Source organism: Chiloscyllium punctatum, chromosome 7 (genome assembly GCF_047496795.1).
Source record: "Chiloscyllium punctatum isolate Juve2018m chromosome 7, sChiPun1.3, whole genome shotgun sequence".
In the NCBI taxonomy this organism is placed as follows: Eukaryota; Metazoa; Chordata; class Chondrichthyes; order Orectolobiformes; family Hemiscylliidae; genus Chiloscyllium; species Chiloscyllium punctatum.
The window spans coordinates 126,787,302-126,805,469 of NC_092745.1; the positions used below are offsets into that span (position 1 = coordinate 126,787,302).

Here is an 18,168-nt window from a genome sequence, read left to right on the forward strand (position 1 = left end):
CTGATGAAGAGCTTATGCTCAAAACATCAACTCTTCTGCTGCCTGACCGGCTGTGCTTTTCCAGCACCACACTTCTCGACTCCGACTCTCCAGCATCTGCAGTCCACACTTTCTCCAAAGTGAGTAGCTTTCCTGGCTCTGATCTAAGAGGCCACAGGTTGAAGACTCATTCCAAGGTCTTGAGGGCCAGGGAAAATGTGTTCATAAAGCAGCTGAGTTTCAACTTGTAAATCTTGCCAAATGGCAGCTGCGAAGACCGGGAGAGATCTCTAATTGTGGGAAGAATATTGCAGCATCTACCATCACTATCCATAATTCCAGGCTGTAATCTGCATGGAAAAAAATATATGTTTGCCACATCTGTGTGGATTCCTCAAGAGGGTGATTTACTGCATGACCAGGTGTGGATCAAATTGGGATTAGAATTGTTAGGTGGTTGTTTTATGACCATCACAGATACAAAGGGCCTTTTTCTGTGTTGTAAATCTCTCTGACTCTATGAACCTAATTAGGTGGTACAGCATGGGGTGAATTCCCAGTTGGTTGGAATGTGCATTATCATCGTGTATGGGTTTATCCACCACAAGAGTATTTGTATCTGATTGCAGCGATACTTTGGGTGAGGCAATGGTCTAGTTGTTTTGTTACTGGATTGTTAGTCCTGTGACCCCTATAATGTTCTGAGGACCCAGCTTCAAGTCCCACCATGGCAGATTGTGGAATTTGAATTGAATCAAAACAAAATCTGGAGTTAAGTGTCTAATAATGACCATTAGTCCATTGTCAGAAAACCCATCTGGTTCACTTAATGCCCTTTCGGCAAGGAAACTGTCATCTCTACCTGGTCTGGCCTACATGTGACTCCAGACCCACAGCAATGTGGCTAAATTTAAATGACCCTTTGGGCAATTAGGGATGGGCGATGAATGTTGGCCTAGTCAGTGATGCCCTCCTCCTGTGAATGAATAAAAAAATGTCCCACAGCAGAAGAACTGGACATGGTGTTGATCGACACAGTAGACATTTTATTTCAGCTCCTGCAATATGCATACAGGGTGTCAGTTAGCTCTGCAGTGCAGAGTAGTGCCATCAGCGTGGGTTCAATTTCCACACTGACTGAGGTTACCATGAAGGACTTTTCTTCTCAACCTGTCCCCTCCGCTCAGGTTAAGCCACCATCAGCCATCTCTCCAATGGGAGAACAGCCCTGTGGTGTGGTAAGACTACGTTGACTTTACCACCGCCAAATTCAAGCCGCCTGACAACTGGAAGAAGAACGTCTCATCTTCCTCCTTTGGTATTAATGTCGACTTCATGAGTTTCCTAATCTGTCCTTCCTCCACCTCATCCCAGATCCAACTCCAACTTGGCCTACCTTCTTGACCTGTCCTACCTATCCATCTTCCTTCTACCCTCCCCATGGACCTATCACCCCACCACCCCCATCCACCTGTGGCCTTCCCAGCTATCTCGCTCCACCCCACCCTCCTATTTATTCTCAACCCCTTTGCCCCCACCCCCACATTCCTGATGAAGGGCTGATGCCCGAAATGTCAACTCTCCTGCTCCTCAGATGCTGCCTGACCGGCTGTGCTTTTCCAACACCACACTTTTCGATTCTGGCTCTCTTGCATCTGCAACCCTTACTTTCTCCATGTTTTATATATCACAGTCAGGGTCTGAGCAAATACTAAGCTGCTTGGAGACTTAAGATATCACACTTTTATTAGCAAGTCATGAAGTTGGACACCTTTATACCCTCTGCTCTCATACAATGATATTGTTTCTGAAAGGTACATTGCATACTAACTGTGAGACATATCACAACAGGGTGGCTTCAAGACCTAACTCCTCAGTGAGCTCAAGGGGCTTGGGGAGAGAGCTGTGTTCAGGGAGGGAACAGAAGAGGAAGAATGTAATTGGTCAGGCTGAACGATAGAGTGGTTGGTTACTCTTGCCCTCGCCTCAGTCAAATAGGCAGCTGCCACTCGGCAGATGGATTGCAATATAATGTGGATAAATGTGAGGTTATCCACTTTGGTCACAAAAACAGGAAGGCAGATTGTTGCCTGAATGGTGGCAGTTTAGGAAAAGGGGAGGTGCAACAAGACCTAGGCATCATGGTGGAACAGTCGCTGAAGGTTGGCATTCAGGGGCAGCAGGCAGTGAGGAAAGCTAATGGCACGCTGGCCTTCATAGTGAGAGGTTTGGAGTATTGGTGTAAGGATGTCATGCTGCAGTTATACAGGCCACACCTTGAGTACTATGTGCAGTTTTGGTCTCCTAGTCTGAGGAAGGACATTCTTGTTATTGAGGGAGTCCAGCGAAGATTCACCAGACTGATTCCTGGGAAGGCAGGGCTGAAAAATGAGGAAACACTGGGTCAACTGGGCTTGTACTCGCTGGAATTTAACAGAATGAGGGGGATTCTCATAGAAACATATAAAACTGTGATGGGACTGGACAGGCTAGATGTGGGAAGAATGTTCCCGATGTTGGGGAAATCCAGAATTAGGGGTCACAGTCTCCAAATAAGGAATAAGCCAGTCTGGACTGAGATGAGGAAGAATGTCTTCACCCAGAGAGCTGTGAACCTGTGGAATTCTCCCCCATAGGAAGCTGTTGGTGCCAGTTCATTAGATAGATTCAAGAGGGAACTGGACATGGCCCTTGCAGCTAAAAGGATCAGAGGGTGTGGGGAGAGGGATACTGAGATTGCATGATCATCTTGAATGGTAGTGCAGGTTCAAGGGGCCAAATGGCCTACTCCTGCACTTATTTTCTGTGTTTCTGTATTTCACTGTTTTAACCTAACCAGCTAAGGCAGGAGCTTTGCGAGTGTGGGTTCAAGGTCCATTTAGTGCTGTTGCTGATTTTGTTCTCCATCAACTTCAATGGTGCAGAGTATATAGCACAAACCTGCCTTGTTCCAATTTGTTGGCAGAGTCAAAATGATTATGATTTAGGTCACATTTAGGCAAGATGCTTATTGAACAGGAATGGTCCGATGAGGGAATAGCAAGGCCACTGCCTCCTTTGGTGAAGATCTGACACCATCACCACCATATCCAAAGCCAAACAAGAATGACAAGCTTTTGAGAATTTGCATTTTCATGTTTGTCAAGCTGCTGATGAAAAATCATTTGCAAACCTTCATTACGGATGCCCTGCAGGACCAAACTTTGGAGTAAATGAGGCAGAAAAAGGCCTTTTTTTTAAAAGGAATCAAAGAAGATTGAAAAATATATGCAGGAGCAAAGTTGTTGAAACTGCGCTCATTGCAAATAAGATTGGGGTTTGCTGTGAGGTTCACAGAGGGCAAAATGCATTCACTATTGGCTGCTTTTCATTTCAGAATGTTCAGGGTGAGAGCCAAACGTCAAGCCAGTTTGAGTTCTACGACAGAAGTCAAGCATCATATCAGCAGAGACCTAAGCAAGCTAAAACACCAGGAGCCCCAGTTGCTGCACTGCTGAGAACAAAGTTGTCCTCCCTAGCTCTGTACACACAGTGACTCTCACAGTGCTACAGTCCTGCATACACTGGTACCTCTCCCTAGTAATGCACCTTCATTGGCCTTTGGTGGCTGTGTGGTATAGAATGAGGCTGGATAAAGAGATGTGAAGAACAGTTGGGCAGAATGGTCTGCTCATGAACCTCACAGAACTTTTAAATAAGACTTGCAAATCACATAAGACTTCCTTGACAGCTGATATCCCCCCCACCTGAAGAGTCTTTCTCTGCGTATCTCCCCACGGGTTGTAAAATGTGAACATAGGAGGTATGGTTCGTAAGTTTGCAGATGACACCAAAATTGGTGGTGTAGTGGGCAGCAAAGAAGGTTACCTCAGATTACAATGGGATCTTGATCAGATGAGCCAATTGGCAATGGAGTTTAACTTAGATAAATGCGAGATACTGCATTTGAGAAAGGCAAATCAGAGCAGGACTTACTCAGTTAATGTTAAGGTCCTGGGGAGTGTTGTCAAACGAGGCTCATAGTCTCTTGAAAGTAGATCGCAGATGGACAGGATAGTGAAGAAGGTGTTTGGTATGCTTGCCTTTATTGGTCATTGCATTGAGTATAGGTGTTAAGAGGTCATGTTGCAGCTGTACAGGACATTGGTTAGGACACTTTTGAAATATTGCATGCAATTCTGGTCTCCCTGCTATTGGAAAAATACTGTGAAACTTGAAAGGGTTCGAAAAGACTTACAAGGATGTTGCCAGGGTTGGAGAGTTTGAGCTACAGGGAGAGGCTGAACTGGCTGGGGCTATTATCCCTGGATTGTCAGAGGCTGAAGTTGATAAGGAACTCTATAAGGTTTATAAAATCAGGAAGGGCCTGGATAGGATGAAGAGTCAACATCTATTCCCCAGGGTAAGAGAGTCCAACCTAAAGGGCATAGATTTAAGTGGAAGAAAGTGAGGACTGCAGGTGCTGGAGATCAGAGTCAAGAGTGTAGTGCTGGAAAAGCACAGCAGATAAGAAAGGTTTCTGATAAAGGGCTTATGCCCGAAACGTCTGTTCTCCTGCTCCTCGGATGCTGCCTGACCTGCTGTGCTTTTCCAACACTACACTCTTGACATAGATTTAAAAAGACAGAGGAAAGATTTAAAAGGGACAACGTTTTTACACAGAGGTGGTGCATGTATGGAATGAGCTGCCAGAGGAAGTGGTGGAGGCTGGTACAATTACAACAATTACAAAAGGCATCTGGGTGGGTATATGAATAGGAATGGCTTAGAGGGATATGGACCGAATGCTGGCAAATTGGACTAGATTAATTTAGAATATGTGGTTGGCATGAATGAGTTGGACCGAAAGGTCTGTTTCCATGCTGTACATCTTTATGACTTTATGAGAAAGATTACTTGCTCAAAAATTGCTTGTGTTGAACCTTTGATTACATTCTGCTGTGTTTCTATATATAATTCTATATATTTATTGCCTTTTACCTTTATTTTCAACATTCTGAAATTGGAGTCCCTTGTACTTCCAACTGAACTGGAAATATATCTATAACTAGTTGGAACTGAGGGTGACTCTCTGTCATGCTAAATCCTTTGTGTTCACATTCTACTTCCAGTCTCTGAGTCCTGAGGAAAAGCATCGGCACATTCACCCAGACCAAGTCCACGAACAAATCACACTCAAATGCTACTCCACTTTTTAAAAAAATCTTGTATTATCAAACCCCTTTTTCTTTTGCCTTTCTCCTCATGAACTGTGCCAATAAACACTTAGGCAAAAATAGTAGCTAAGACACTCACCTGACCTCCTTCTGTTACTGGGAGAAGCCAAACTTACACAGAAAATAAAGAAAGAAAGCAACTTCGATGATTGCAGAAGGCTCCTGAGATTATTTTTGAAGTGCTGCCTCTGTTATGAACTTGGAACAGTGGCAGCTAAACTGTAAGAGGCAAACTCCCTTTTGGTCAACGTGTTGCTGTGGGATCTTTGACAAAGAGGGTTAATAGAAACCCCAATTTGACATCTCACCTGAGAGATGGCTCTTGTTCTGATGCAATGGTCTCTCAGCACTCTAACAGCCCATAGAGATGTTCAGCATGGAAACAGATCCATCAGTTCGACCAATACAGAGCCAGGAGTTTGTGCTCGGGTCTTCAGAGTAGCCCCAGAATTAAAGACTGAGAATTAGGGTCAGACTGCGCAGGAGAGATGTTCAAAAGCACTTCTACACATGAAGGGTGTTCACAGTTTGGAACTCTCCTCCAAATGGGGCAGTTGATGCTGAATTAGCTGTTCATTTTAATCTGAGACAGATGATTTTTTTTTTGTTAAGTAAACATATGAAGGGACATGAGCCAAAGACAGCTATATGTGCAGTTAGATCACAGATCAGCCATGATCTGATTGAATAGTGGAACAGGTTCAAGGGGGTGAATAGTCTTTAAGATGTAGGAGCAGAATTAAGTTATTCAGCCGATCAGGTCTGCTGCACCATTCAATCCTGACCAACGTTTCTCAACCCCGTTCTCCTGCCTTCCCCCTTTGCCCCTGTTCTTATGTTCCTCAGTCTCTGGCTGCCAGGTGAGAGAAACTAGTAGGCAATTTGTGACCCAGCTGGCATTAAGAGGACATCAAGAGAAGATGGTACCAGACCATGCTGAGATGCCTTTGCTCACTGTTGGATTGGAGTCAAGGCCTGGCGAGGACTGGAAGTTAGGTGACAGTGTGGACTTGTTTGGAAGGAACATTGTTCTGAACATATCATTTCTCTATTTTCTGAACATATCCCGACGACCTGTAATGCTGGACCTTCTTTCTTTATTTTTCTCATTTATTCTCCGTAAGAAGTGTGTACCAAATAATCTGTATCTAGGTAACCTTGTACCTAAGATAGCACCATGAATGACAACTTGCAAACTCTTCACTGCCCTTGTTTGACTGAACTTGACAAAAGAGCTAATTCAGTTCAATTCCACACTCCAAAATCAAGAAAGAGTCTGGACTGTGAGTAGGAAAGTGGTCCAAATAAACATATATTTATACAGATTGGCACCAGCAAAGGCATGAATGCAGTGGGGAGTCATCACTTTTTATACTCTCGTCTGCATTGCTAGACTCATTTAAGTACACCATGTTTAATGTTTAACTGCTTTTTTTTTAATAATTGAGTGGCGGGTAGGCAGTAGCTTTCACAGTTTGGAGCACAGACCGATCAACGTAAATAACCCTGTCTGGTTGCTGTGTTTGACCTTTTAATCAGCCAAACGTTTTGAGGCAGGCAGTTAAAACAACGACATTGGTTTATTTACATTATTATTGGAGATAATTGCAGGTTAAGAACTCTGCAAATTACCCGCGTTTTAGATTGGGTGCGGGAAACTCACTGGGAATCCTTTTCTTTTGCCGTCATTTGCTGGGGAGTAGAATGGATTGTGCGTTGCTGAGCGGGTTAGCTGGGGACCCCGTCACCCTGAATACAGGGTGATGGCCTCTTGTGGGCACAAGACTAGGGAGGAGGGGAAGCTTGTGGGGGGGGGGGGGGGCAGTAGTGCAGTTGGGGGGGAAGTAACTGGTGTGTGGAGTCACAAATAAATCAGCCTTCATTACTTTAAGTGCCAGCACTTTGTGTAATTATTTAGCGTGAGAGTTGGTGTGTGTACCTCTGAATGGCTGATTGTTTCCATAGCTGCACCGACTCATTACTACAATGGATTTAAGTGATGTTGGCATTCAGACACAATTCCTGATTTGAGGGTTGAAATGTTTATTCCGCGTGTTTAGCTTTCATTTCCCAGTGGAATTTTAACAAGATTCCGAATCTCCTCAAGTGAGATCCAGTAAATAGCAAGTGAATTCGTTCCGTGTTCTTCCTCCTACATTGTTGCAATTTGTCAGAAGTCACACAACATCAGGTTGTAGTCGAACAAGTTTATTTGAAATCACAAGCTTTCAGAGCGCTGCTCCTTTGTCAAGTTCACCTGACAAAGCTTGTGATTTCAAACAAACCCCTTGGACTATAACCTGGTGTCGTGTGACTTCTGATTTTGTCCACCCCAGTCCAACACTCGCACCTCCACGCCATTGTTGTAGTAGGAAGTGAGTGTTACTTGGATTTGAAAGACTAGTCATCACTTAACCCCCAAACTCGCTAGACTGCCCATAATTCTGGGAGGAAGCATTAGTTAGAGCAAGTCCATTCTCTCCAACAGAGACACGGTTTCGTGTGGATGGCCACACTGTTTACCTGTTGCGGAGCTGGTGTTATTGTATGGGCGAGGGGAGGTCTCTGAGATGTGTGCGGCCCATGCTTTTGCATGAGGGTCTGGCACAGGAACATTTGGAAAACTAGGACCCTTAATGTGTGGAGTGGTGGAAGGGAAACATAGCAACTTCCACAAGCCTTGAGATATCCTGACTGTAACTCTTGAGGCTAGTCGGTATTGCAAGATAGGAAATATGGCAGCTAATTTGTGCAAAGCAAGACCTCATAGCCATCAACATACTTATAATCAGGGAATCCCTACAGCGTAGAAACAGGTCATTCAGTCCACACGGGGTCCATACCAGTCCTCCGAAGAGCATCCCTTTCAGACCCAACTCGCTACCCTATCCCTGTAACCCTGCATTTCCCATGGCTAATCCACCTGGCCTGCACATCCCTGAACACAATGGAGCAATTGGGGAGGTGATGGCTTAATGACATTATTGCTGGGTTGTTAATCCAGAGACCCAGGTGATGTCCTGGGAGACCCGCGTTCAAATCCCACCATGGCAGATGGTGGAATTTGAATTCAATTTTTAAAAGTCTGGAATTAAGAGCCTAATGATGACCATGAAATAATTGTTGGAAAAACACATCTAGTTCACGAATGTCCTTTAGGGAAGGAAGCTGCCATTCTATCTGGTCTGGCCTAAAAGTGACTCCAGACCCACAGCAATGTGATTGACTCTTACCTGCCCTCTGGATAATTAGGGATGGAGAATAAATGTTAGTCTAGCCAGTGATACCCTCAACCTATGAATAAAAAAAATAACATGGCTAATCCATCTAACCTGCACGTCTTTGGACTGCAGGAGGAAACTGGAGCACTCAGAGGAAACCGACACAGACACAGGGAGAATGAGCAGACTCCACACAGACAGTAAGCCAAAGGTAGAATTGAACCTGGGCCCCTGGCGCTGTGAGGTAGCAGCGCTAACCACTGAGCCACCGTGCTACCCCAATAATGATGATGATGATGATGATAAATTATGCTGTTTGTTTTGTGATGTTGGTTGAGAGTTAATCATTGACCATGGGACGAGGGGAGATCTCTCTCCTTTCCTCCCCTTTACAATCGGTTCTATGACTCCCAACTCTTGGGCAGGGCAGAACAGAGGTTCAGAGTCTCATCCAGCAGCCACTCAAAAACAAAACAAGTTGGTAAATACCGGTGAAGTGATGTTCAACAAGATTTCAAATGTGTGACATATCATTAACTTGAAGCTCTCTCCACAGACACAGCCAGACCTGCTGACGAAGTCCAGAATTTCCATTTTAGTTTTTGCAAACATGCGTGCTGCAGTGTATTCAAATGTTGCTTGAGGGATGAAAGATTAGCATGGTTTATAATACTGCAAAATAAAAATGCTGGACTGATTTCAAAGATTTATTGGAGTATGTTGTGGGTAGGAGGGGGGGTTGAATGAGTAAAATCTCATCTTATAATTGGAAATATGGATTCCTTCTGTACTTGGCTTATGTCTGGAGAGTACTTCACAATGTATATCACTCGGTGGAAAAATTAGTGCCATTCAAATCCTCAAGGCACCCTGTGTAGTTTGAAAGCAATGAGTTACTTCAATAGTGTATAGTTACTATTATTCTATTGTCAGAACCAGCAGCAAGGGTACATGCAACAAGTTCCCATGTATAGTTGGGGGATAGATGGCTAGGTGATTTTGTTTTTTTTCCTGACGCTGAGTCAAGTCCCTCACCATCCTGAAATATACCATTATTCCTTCATTGACCCCCGGCTAAAATTCTGGAACTCCCTCCTCATCGACACTGTAGGTGTCCCTACACCAAATGGACTGCAGTGGTCAAGAAGGCAGCTCACCACTTATATCTCCCCTATTCTTTTTTTCTGCTGTGCGGACCATTTCACGTGTGGAAGTCAGTGTACCCCAATCGGCCTACAAGCGACCTCTCAATGCCTGCACAGCTTAGAAAGAACATTCCTCACCAGTGCCTTCTCTAGGGTACTTAGGTCTGAGCAGTAATACAAACATAGAAACGTAGAAGATAGGAGCAGGAGGAGGCCATTCGGCCCTTTGAGCCTGCTCTGCCATTCATCACAGTCATGGCTGATTGTCCAAGTCAATAGCCTAATCCTGCTTTCCCCCCATAACCTTTGATCCCATTCAACACAAGTTCTATATCCAGCCGCCTCTTTAACACATTCAATGTTTTGGCACCAACTCCTTCCTGTGGTAATGAATTCCACAGGCTTACCACTCTTTGGGTGTCTCCTCATCTCCGTCCTAAATGGCCCACCCTGAATCCTCAGACTGTGACCCCTGGTTCTGTCCACACTCACCGTCAGGAACATCCTCCCTGCATCTACCCTGTCTGGTCCTGTTAGAATTTTATAAGGCTCTATGAGAATCCCCCCTCACTCGTCTGAACTCCAGCAAAAACAATCCTAACCTAGTCGATCTCTTCTCGTACATCAGTCCCGCCATCCCCGGAATTAGCCTGGTGAATGCTGATTTAGTCAACGACACCATGATTGTATGAAACTGCATCACAATGACAGGTCTTCTGCCTGAACAATAGCTGCAGCAGGGGACACATGACCTGAAGGAGTCTTAAGGAATACGCGTGAACACAGCTGGCAGTCCGAACAGTGTTTCCCTCTCTCTCTCCCTATCTCTCTCTGGGAAGTCTGAAATGTATCAACCTATCTTATGTACTGAAGCCCTGATATAGGACTAGAACCAATTACGTTCATGTTGACTGTCATTTAAGGAACATCTAGACAGGTACATGGATGGGATAGGTATGGAGGGATATGGACCAAACACAGGAAAATGGGGCTCATTTAATTGTGAAAACTGGGTGGCATGGGCACGTTGGGCTGAAGGGCCTGTTTTCATGCTGTAGTTCTCCATGATTCTGTCACTTCAAAGGTGCTACTTTGTTGCTGGTCGCTGTGTGGAAAGTGTGGGGCTGGAGAAAGCATCGCAGGTCTTGCAGCATCAGAGGAGGAGGGCAGTTTCAGGGTAAGGATGCCGCCTGACCTGCTGTGCTTTGTCCCGATCCACTCTTTACCCAGTCTGACTCTCCAGCATCTGCTGTCCTCACTATTTGCCATGTGAAAAATGCAAGCTTCTCACGTAGTTTGTTGACACAAAGTCCAGGAAGTCAACCTCATCTCTGTATGCTGAGGAGATTGACTAGGATGACTTACTAGGATCTTTACACAGAGAGTGGTAAGGGCGTGGAATGCCCTACCTGCTAATGTAGTTAACTCAGCCACATTAGATAAGCACATGAGTGATTTTGGGATAGTGTAGGGAGACGAGCTGAGAATAGTTCACAGGTCGGCGCAACATCGAGGGCCGAAGGGCCTGTTCTGCGCTGTATTGTTCTATGTTCTATGCTGCCTGGACTGGAAGGTGTGTCTTATGAAGAAAGGTTGAGGGAGTTAGGGCTTTTCTCACTGGAGCGAAGGATGAGAGGTGATTTGATAGAGGTGTACAGGATGTTGAGAGGCAGAGATAGAGTGGACAGCCAAAGACTTTTTCCCAGGGTGGAAATGGCAATCGCGAGGGGTCATAATTTTAAGGGGATTGGTGGAAGGTTCAGGGGAGATGTCAGAGGTAGGTTACTTACACAGAGAATGGTGTGTGTGTGGAATACACTGCCAGCAGTGGTAAAAACAATGACTGCAGAAGCTGGAAAGCAAATACTGGATTAGTGGTGCTGGAAGAGCACAGCAGTTCAGGCAGCATCCAACGAGCAGCGAAATCGACGTTTCAGGCAAAAGCCCTTCATCTGATGAAGGGCTTTTGCCCGAAACGTCGATTTCGCTGCTCGTTGGATGCTGCCTGAACTGCTGTGCTCTTCCAGCACCACTAATCCAGTGCTAGCAGTGGTAGTAGAATCAGATTCATTAGGGACATTTAAGCGACTCTTGGATAGGCACGTGGAAGATAGTGCAGTATAATGAAGGGTATGTAGGTTAGTCTGATTCTACAGTAGGATAAAAGGCTGGCACAACATCGAGGGTCGAGGTTGCACTTTGCGACAGAAGCTGCTGTGTCTTCCAGTCCAGACCATGGGATGGAGGTGACAGTGTGGCTAAGGTGTAACTGTTGCATGAGAAGGCACTGAATCAATGGGGCAAACCTCCCCTGGAAAGCAGCAAGTTCGAAAGGGAACAGGATGTGGGGGATGTGGGTGGGGGGGTGTTGGGTGGATAATATCAGAGGGACAATGACACTGGAGGTGTCAGAGAAAGTCACATGGCAGTACAGATCGTTCTTGTGCAACCCCACATTATAGTAAAATCGTGCTTTAGAAACGGCACTTAAAGTTTTGGCTATGTAATCGCGTTACAGCCAACACACATTTTAAAAGTCTGCACTTTCGAAACAGTGTCCCCAAATCATCAGTTGCGTTACAACAAATTTGTTATCGAAACGAGTGTTGTAGCAGAATGACCTGTACCAGCAGTGACCATAGCAATCGGAAACTGACTCCCCCCACAGCCCTGCACTCTCAATGCAACCCCATGTCTTCCTTGTGGTGCCAAAGCCTACCTTTTTCCTCCAGCGAGGCAATTGTTTCTGCAATTGGCTGAAGCAACCTTTAGCATGAAGCAACCTTTCCTGTCTTATTTCCCCCTCCTGGCTCTCTAAATAGGAATGGCTTGAATGTGTGGGATTTTTCTTTTCAAACTCAGGGACCACCCAATCTACGGGCAAGAATCCGATCCAGTCCTTTGTAATTCTTGTTCCAATGCCTCGACAGTATGCTTTCTCCGACAAGAAAGACAGTGTTTTGCGAGGGATGACTGGGGGGTTTATTCTCGTCAGCCCATCCTACCCCAGTGCATTTTATCAAACTGCATCGTGTTCTCTGTCACTCTCTCTCTGTTTGACCTTGTAGCTTTATGAGGTTAGTCTTTGCTGTTGGTTTTTCACTTATTTCCCTTATTGCACCCAGACAGTTTGCACAACTTTCGGTGCCAAAAAACAACCTCCCTTCTCAGATGTGATAGGAACAGAGAGATCTAGAGAAAGCAGCAGGTCTGGCAGCATCTGTAGTGAGAAAAGTTTTCAATCCAGTACGACATCCGATCTCCTGATGTGCTTGTCCCTGCTTTGAGGCCCATACGTTCCCGATTCTTGTCTTTTTATTTTGAACTGAGAATATCAGTGTATGTAATGCTGACTCTGTGGGTCTACCTACAGCACGTGGACTGCAGTGGTTCAAGAAGGCAGCTCACCACCACCTTCACAAAGGGGAACTGAAGGCTGACCCAGTCAGCGATGCTCAATTCCCTTGAGTGAATAAAAACAAATCTTTCATCACCGGCTCATCCTTTATATCTTTCTAATTCTCACAGCTGGAAACCATTTCTTTTATATCCCTTTCATAATTGTCAGGACATTTCTGCCAGGCGGTGAAGTGGAACAGATAGTGAAACAAAGTTCATGTTTCAAGTCCAATATTGGACAGGATTTGGAGATGCCAGTGTTGGACTGGGGTGTACAAAGTTAAAAATCACACAACACCAGGTTATAGTCCAACAGGTTTAATTGGAAGCACACTACCTTTCGGAGCGACGCTCCTTCATCCACAATCACCGAATGAAGGAGCGTCACTCTGAAAGCTAGTGTGCTTCCAATTAAACCTGTTGGACTATAACCTGGTGTTGTGTGATTTTTAACACTGGACAGACGCTGTCGAGAGTGTGGTGCTGGAAAAGCACAGCAGGTCAAGCAACATCAGAAGAGCAGGAGAATCGACGTTTCGGGCATAAGCTCTTCATCAAGAATTTAAAAGGGCTTATGCCCGAAACATTGACTCTCCTGCTCCTCGAATGCTACCTGACCTGCTGTGCTTTTCCAACACCACACTCTTGACTCTGATCTCCAGCATCTGCAGTCCTCACTTTCTCCCATTGGACAGATGCTACCAGACCTGCTGAGTTTCTCCAGCTCTCTTTTTATTTCAGATCCTCAGTATTTCTCATTATAGGGGAGGTATTTTCAAACCAACCTGTTCAGAGTTGTTATGACACATGGAGCAGGCAGGACTTGGACCCAGACCTCTTGGCTCAGAGATAGGGATACAATTGCCCTCTCTTTAGTATGATGCAAATGTAGCCCTTCTCCTTGACATTCCAGTGTATTGGTTGGCTCAGTTGACTGGCTGGTGCGTTTGTAAAGTCAGGACTGTGGGTTCAATTCCCGCACCATTACAAAGGACCTTCCTCCTTAATCTCAGCTGAGGTGACCCTGAGGTTAAATCATTACTCTGTCAAGGACAACAGTGGACAGACATAGCATTTTAAACTTTGCTATTAGTTTGTGAATTTTCTCCCTCTTTGCACCCCAACAGAGTGTACAAAGTGAGGTGCCAAAAGGATCCTCCCTGACACTCTCTCTCTCTGTCTCATGTGGGAGCTGTTCCACTCGGTCTGTGGTGACATCAGCTTGTATTGTAAGCAGGGCAAAGTCGTGGTTCAAAAAAGGATTTCTTTCGGCAAAGGGGAACTATTCTCACAAGCTTTAGAAAAAGTGAGCAGTTGTTGTGTTTGGTCCTCCCCTTTTACATCCTTTCCTCCTCCTGATGCTGAATGTATTCACCAGCAGCTATATGATGGGGTGGATTTACTGCATTGAGTCTGAGCTCATGTTGAAAGCCAATTAGACCAGAGGATATAGGAGGAGAATTAGGCCATTTGGTCCATCAAGTCTGCTCTGCCATTCGATTATGGTGGATATGTTTCTCAACCCCAATCTCTCCCCTTGTCCCCGTAACCCTTGATCCCCTTACCAATCAAGAACTTCTCTATCTCTGTCTTAAAAAGCACTCAATGACTCGACCTCCACATCCTTCTGTGGCAATGAGTTCCACCGATTCACCACCCTCTGGCTGAAGAAATTCCTTCTCACCTCATTTCGAAATGTTTGTCCTATTACTCTGCCCTCAGGACCTAGTCTCTCCTACTTGTGGAAACATCTTCTCCCCATCCACTCTATTCAGGCCTCCTGGTATTCCGGAAGTTTCAATCAGATCCATGCCTCATCCTTCTGAACGCCATCGAGTACAGACCCAGAGTCCTCAACTGCTCCTCATTTCACAAGCCTTTCATCCCGGGGATCATTCTTGTAAACCTCCTCTGGACCCCCCTCCAACAGCAGCATGTCCATCAAAGACCCGCCCCACTCCAGTAATATTCTCTTCCAACATCATCCGTCAGACAGAAGATACAGAAGCTTGAACACATGCACCAACAGGTTCAAGAACAGCTTCTTCCCTGCCATTATCAGACCGATGAATGGACGTCTCTAATTTTAAATTTGATGTTGATCTTGCTTTGTGCCCCCTCTTGTGCAGCTGTAGCCTGTATACCTTGCTTTATTTAAAGTTAAAAATCACACAACAGCAGGTGAGAGGCCAACAGGTTAATTTGGAATCACAAGCTTTCGGAGTGCTGCTCCACAGCTAACTGATGAAGGAGCAGCGCTCTGAAAGCTCGTGCTTCCAAATAAACCTGGTGGCCTATAACCTGGTGTTGTGTGATTTTTAACTTTGTACACTCCAGTCCAACACCAGCATCTCCAAATCATTGCTTAGTCTAAACACCCTATGCCATTCCTGATGAAGGGCTTTTGCTCGAAACGTCAATTCTCCTGCTCCTCGGATGCTGCCTGACCTGCTGTGCTTTTCCAGCACCACGCTGATCTAAACTCTGGTTTCCAGCATCTGCAGTCCTCACTTTTGCCTAAGCACCCTATGCTCCGCATTCCTTGTTTGCAATGGTCTGCCTGAGCTGCTCATAAAACAAAACTTTTAACTGTACGTAGCTACATGTCACAGCAATAAAACAAGTCAGATTTGATACAGGGCCCAAAACTGCTCACAATATTCCACGTGGTCAGTCCAGAAACCTACACAAGCAAAACTGAGGACTTCTGATACTGGAAATCAGTCTAGATTAGAATGGCGCTGGAAAAGCACAGCTGGTAAGGCAGCAACCGAGGAGCAATCCAGAAATATATACAGCCTCAGCAGTGCCTGTGTGCTCATGTTTTCTGCCCCTCTTGAAGTGATTGCTAAAATTTAATTTGCCTTCCTAATTGAACGTGCATGTTAAGTTTTACAGAATCCTGAGCTAGGGCTTCCCAAGTTCCCTCGGTGCTTCAGATTTCCTCTCAATTGTCTCGGCTTAGCTGAGGAAACAAAAATAACTTGCCAAAGGAGCTGGCAGACAGGAATCGTCCGGAGTCTCGATGCTGAGAGTGGGCCACTCACTGTCTCCGGGCCCTCTTTGATCTGGCCTCGACAATAGAGAACGGAGCCTCCTTGATTGTGGGCGTGTGCTCATTGCTGCACAAAGGGGCAGCACGAAATGACTGGGAATTAACAGGACGGTCAAATGCTGGTTGCAAATTCAGCTGCAGCATAGCAAGGTGACTGCAGCTCTCTGATCATCTATATCTTTTTTTAAAAAAATAAACGCTGTTTGTCTGCTGAGCAATTGAATGTCGTCGTAGCAATGAATGATAAAATGTGCAAGGAATGAGTTAATTAAATCTGGTCTGTTTGCTTCTAAAAGTGACACTTGGCTTTCACTACTACAGATTGACAACATTGATAATAATATTGAGCTGGACAAAAAAAATACTTGGACCTAGTTTGCCCATGTTGCTTCTGGAGTAGTTCCACATTACTCTCTATCCTTGGCGCGACCTTTAGCCTACATGAGAAAATGGTTCGCCTCCTGTCTCCCCTCTTGCTAGGAAGAGCTGAGTCAAAAAGCACTTGCTGTGTTTTCAGTTCTGGAGCTGCCTGGAACTGACAGATTGCACTGCCCTCTTCAGATTCCACCAGGACACTGCAGCATCTTCTCCAGCCCACAAGGAAGCGAGCGCAGTTCGTTCAAACTGTTCTCTGGCACCGTCTTTCTGAGCCAAAAGCAGCTGGGAATGTGGTAACAAGGGCAGATACATCAACCTTACCGTGCAGATCAGCTGTGTTGTCGTTGAGTGACACAGCACGCTAGTTTAGGGAGCTGAATGGTCTTCTCCAGTCTCTAATGAATGGGAAAACAGACTCAAAGAGGCTGAATGGCCTTCACCGTCTCTAACGAATGTGAAAGCAGATTCAAAGAGGATGAATGGCCTTCCCATGTCCTTAATGAATGGGAAAACAGGCTCAAAGGGGCTGAATGGCCTTCCCCTGTCTCTAATGAATGGGTAAACAAACTCAAAGGGGCTGAATGGCCTTCTCCTGTCCCTAATGAATGGGAAAACAGCTTCAGAGGGGCTGAATGGCCTTCTCCTGTCCCTAGTGAATGGAAAAACAGTCTCAAAGGGGTTGAGTGATATGCGCCTGTACCTAATGAGTATGGAAACAGTCTCAAAGGGGCTGAATTTCCTCCTCCTGTATCTAATGAATGGTGGAAGAGGTGCAAAGGGGCTGAATCTGTTCAAGTGTAACAGATTAACATATACTGTTTTATCACAGCAGATGATAACCCAGACAAGTCACAATGCTGGTAAAACATACACCCATTGTGCAATTCTTATGTCGCCACAGAAGCGTTTTATAACCTGAAGGTGACTGTCTTTGGATGAATCTTTTATATATATTTGATTTCTTTGTTTTGCAGGACTGTTCGACATTCTGTCAGGATGCTGAGACCCACGTTTTCTAAACACGGTGAGTTGCAGCTCTGCATTTTAAAACTGATCTCCATAAGTAGCCGTTTGGAGGAAGATCCTGACATTATGGTGGATGATCATATCAATTGTAAATCTGTTCGGATGGTATCTTGCCTTCATCAAAAAACGTGAAACAATTATTCATCTTAATTAGCAGCGCATTTGTTTTTAATGCTGGGTTGTTCTGTTTGTTTGAAGTACAGGTCATACTGGGAACTTTAGACATTCCTCCTTATTCAGTGTCTGCCATTCATTGGGGACAGGAGGAGGCCATTCAGTCGCTTCCAGCCTGCTTTCCCATTCATTACAGGCAGGAGGAGGCCATTCAGCCTCTTCACGCCTGCTTTCCCATTCAATGGGGACATGAGGAGGCCATTCAGCCTCTTCACGCCTGCTTTCCCATTCATTAGGGACAGCGGGAGGCCATTCAGCCTCCTTCCAGCCTGCTGTCTCATTCATTAGGGACATGAGGCCATTCAGCCTCTTCCAGCCTGCTTTTGCATTCGTTAGGGACAGGCGGAGGCCATTTAGCCTCTTCTAGCCGGCTTTCCTGCCTCTGGAGGACTGTGAACCTTCTTGCAAGATAGACACACTTTTGTGACGAGGGGCACCAAGCCCTTGGTGATAAACGGTTGCCCTGTTTAGGTCATGGTTCCCAAACTGTGAATTGTGATTAAGCCGTGCAAGGTCCAATTCTGGGAACAATAACCAGCCCAGACCAGAGCACACTGCTGACCAGTGGAATGAAT

The 18,168-nt window shown here is 45.4% G+C and overlaps 1 protein-coding gene across 5 annotated transcripts in view; it reads left to right on the top strand.

Annotated features, from left to right (window-relative positions):
* Positions 1 to 18,168, top strand: part of adgrl2a (adhesion G protein-coupled receptor L2a) — a 797,903-nt gene that overhangs the window by 287,443 nt on the left and 492,292 nt on the right. For all 5 annotated transcript variants that reach the window (XM_072574792.1, XM_072574794.1, XM_072574790.1 and 2 more), the window contains exon 3: positions 17,368 to 17,417. The gene's annotated coding sequence lies outside the window, so the exon portion shown is untranslated. The remainder of the gene's footprint in view (positions 1 to 17,367; positions 17,418 to 18,168) is intronic.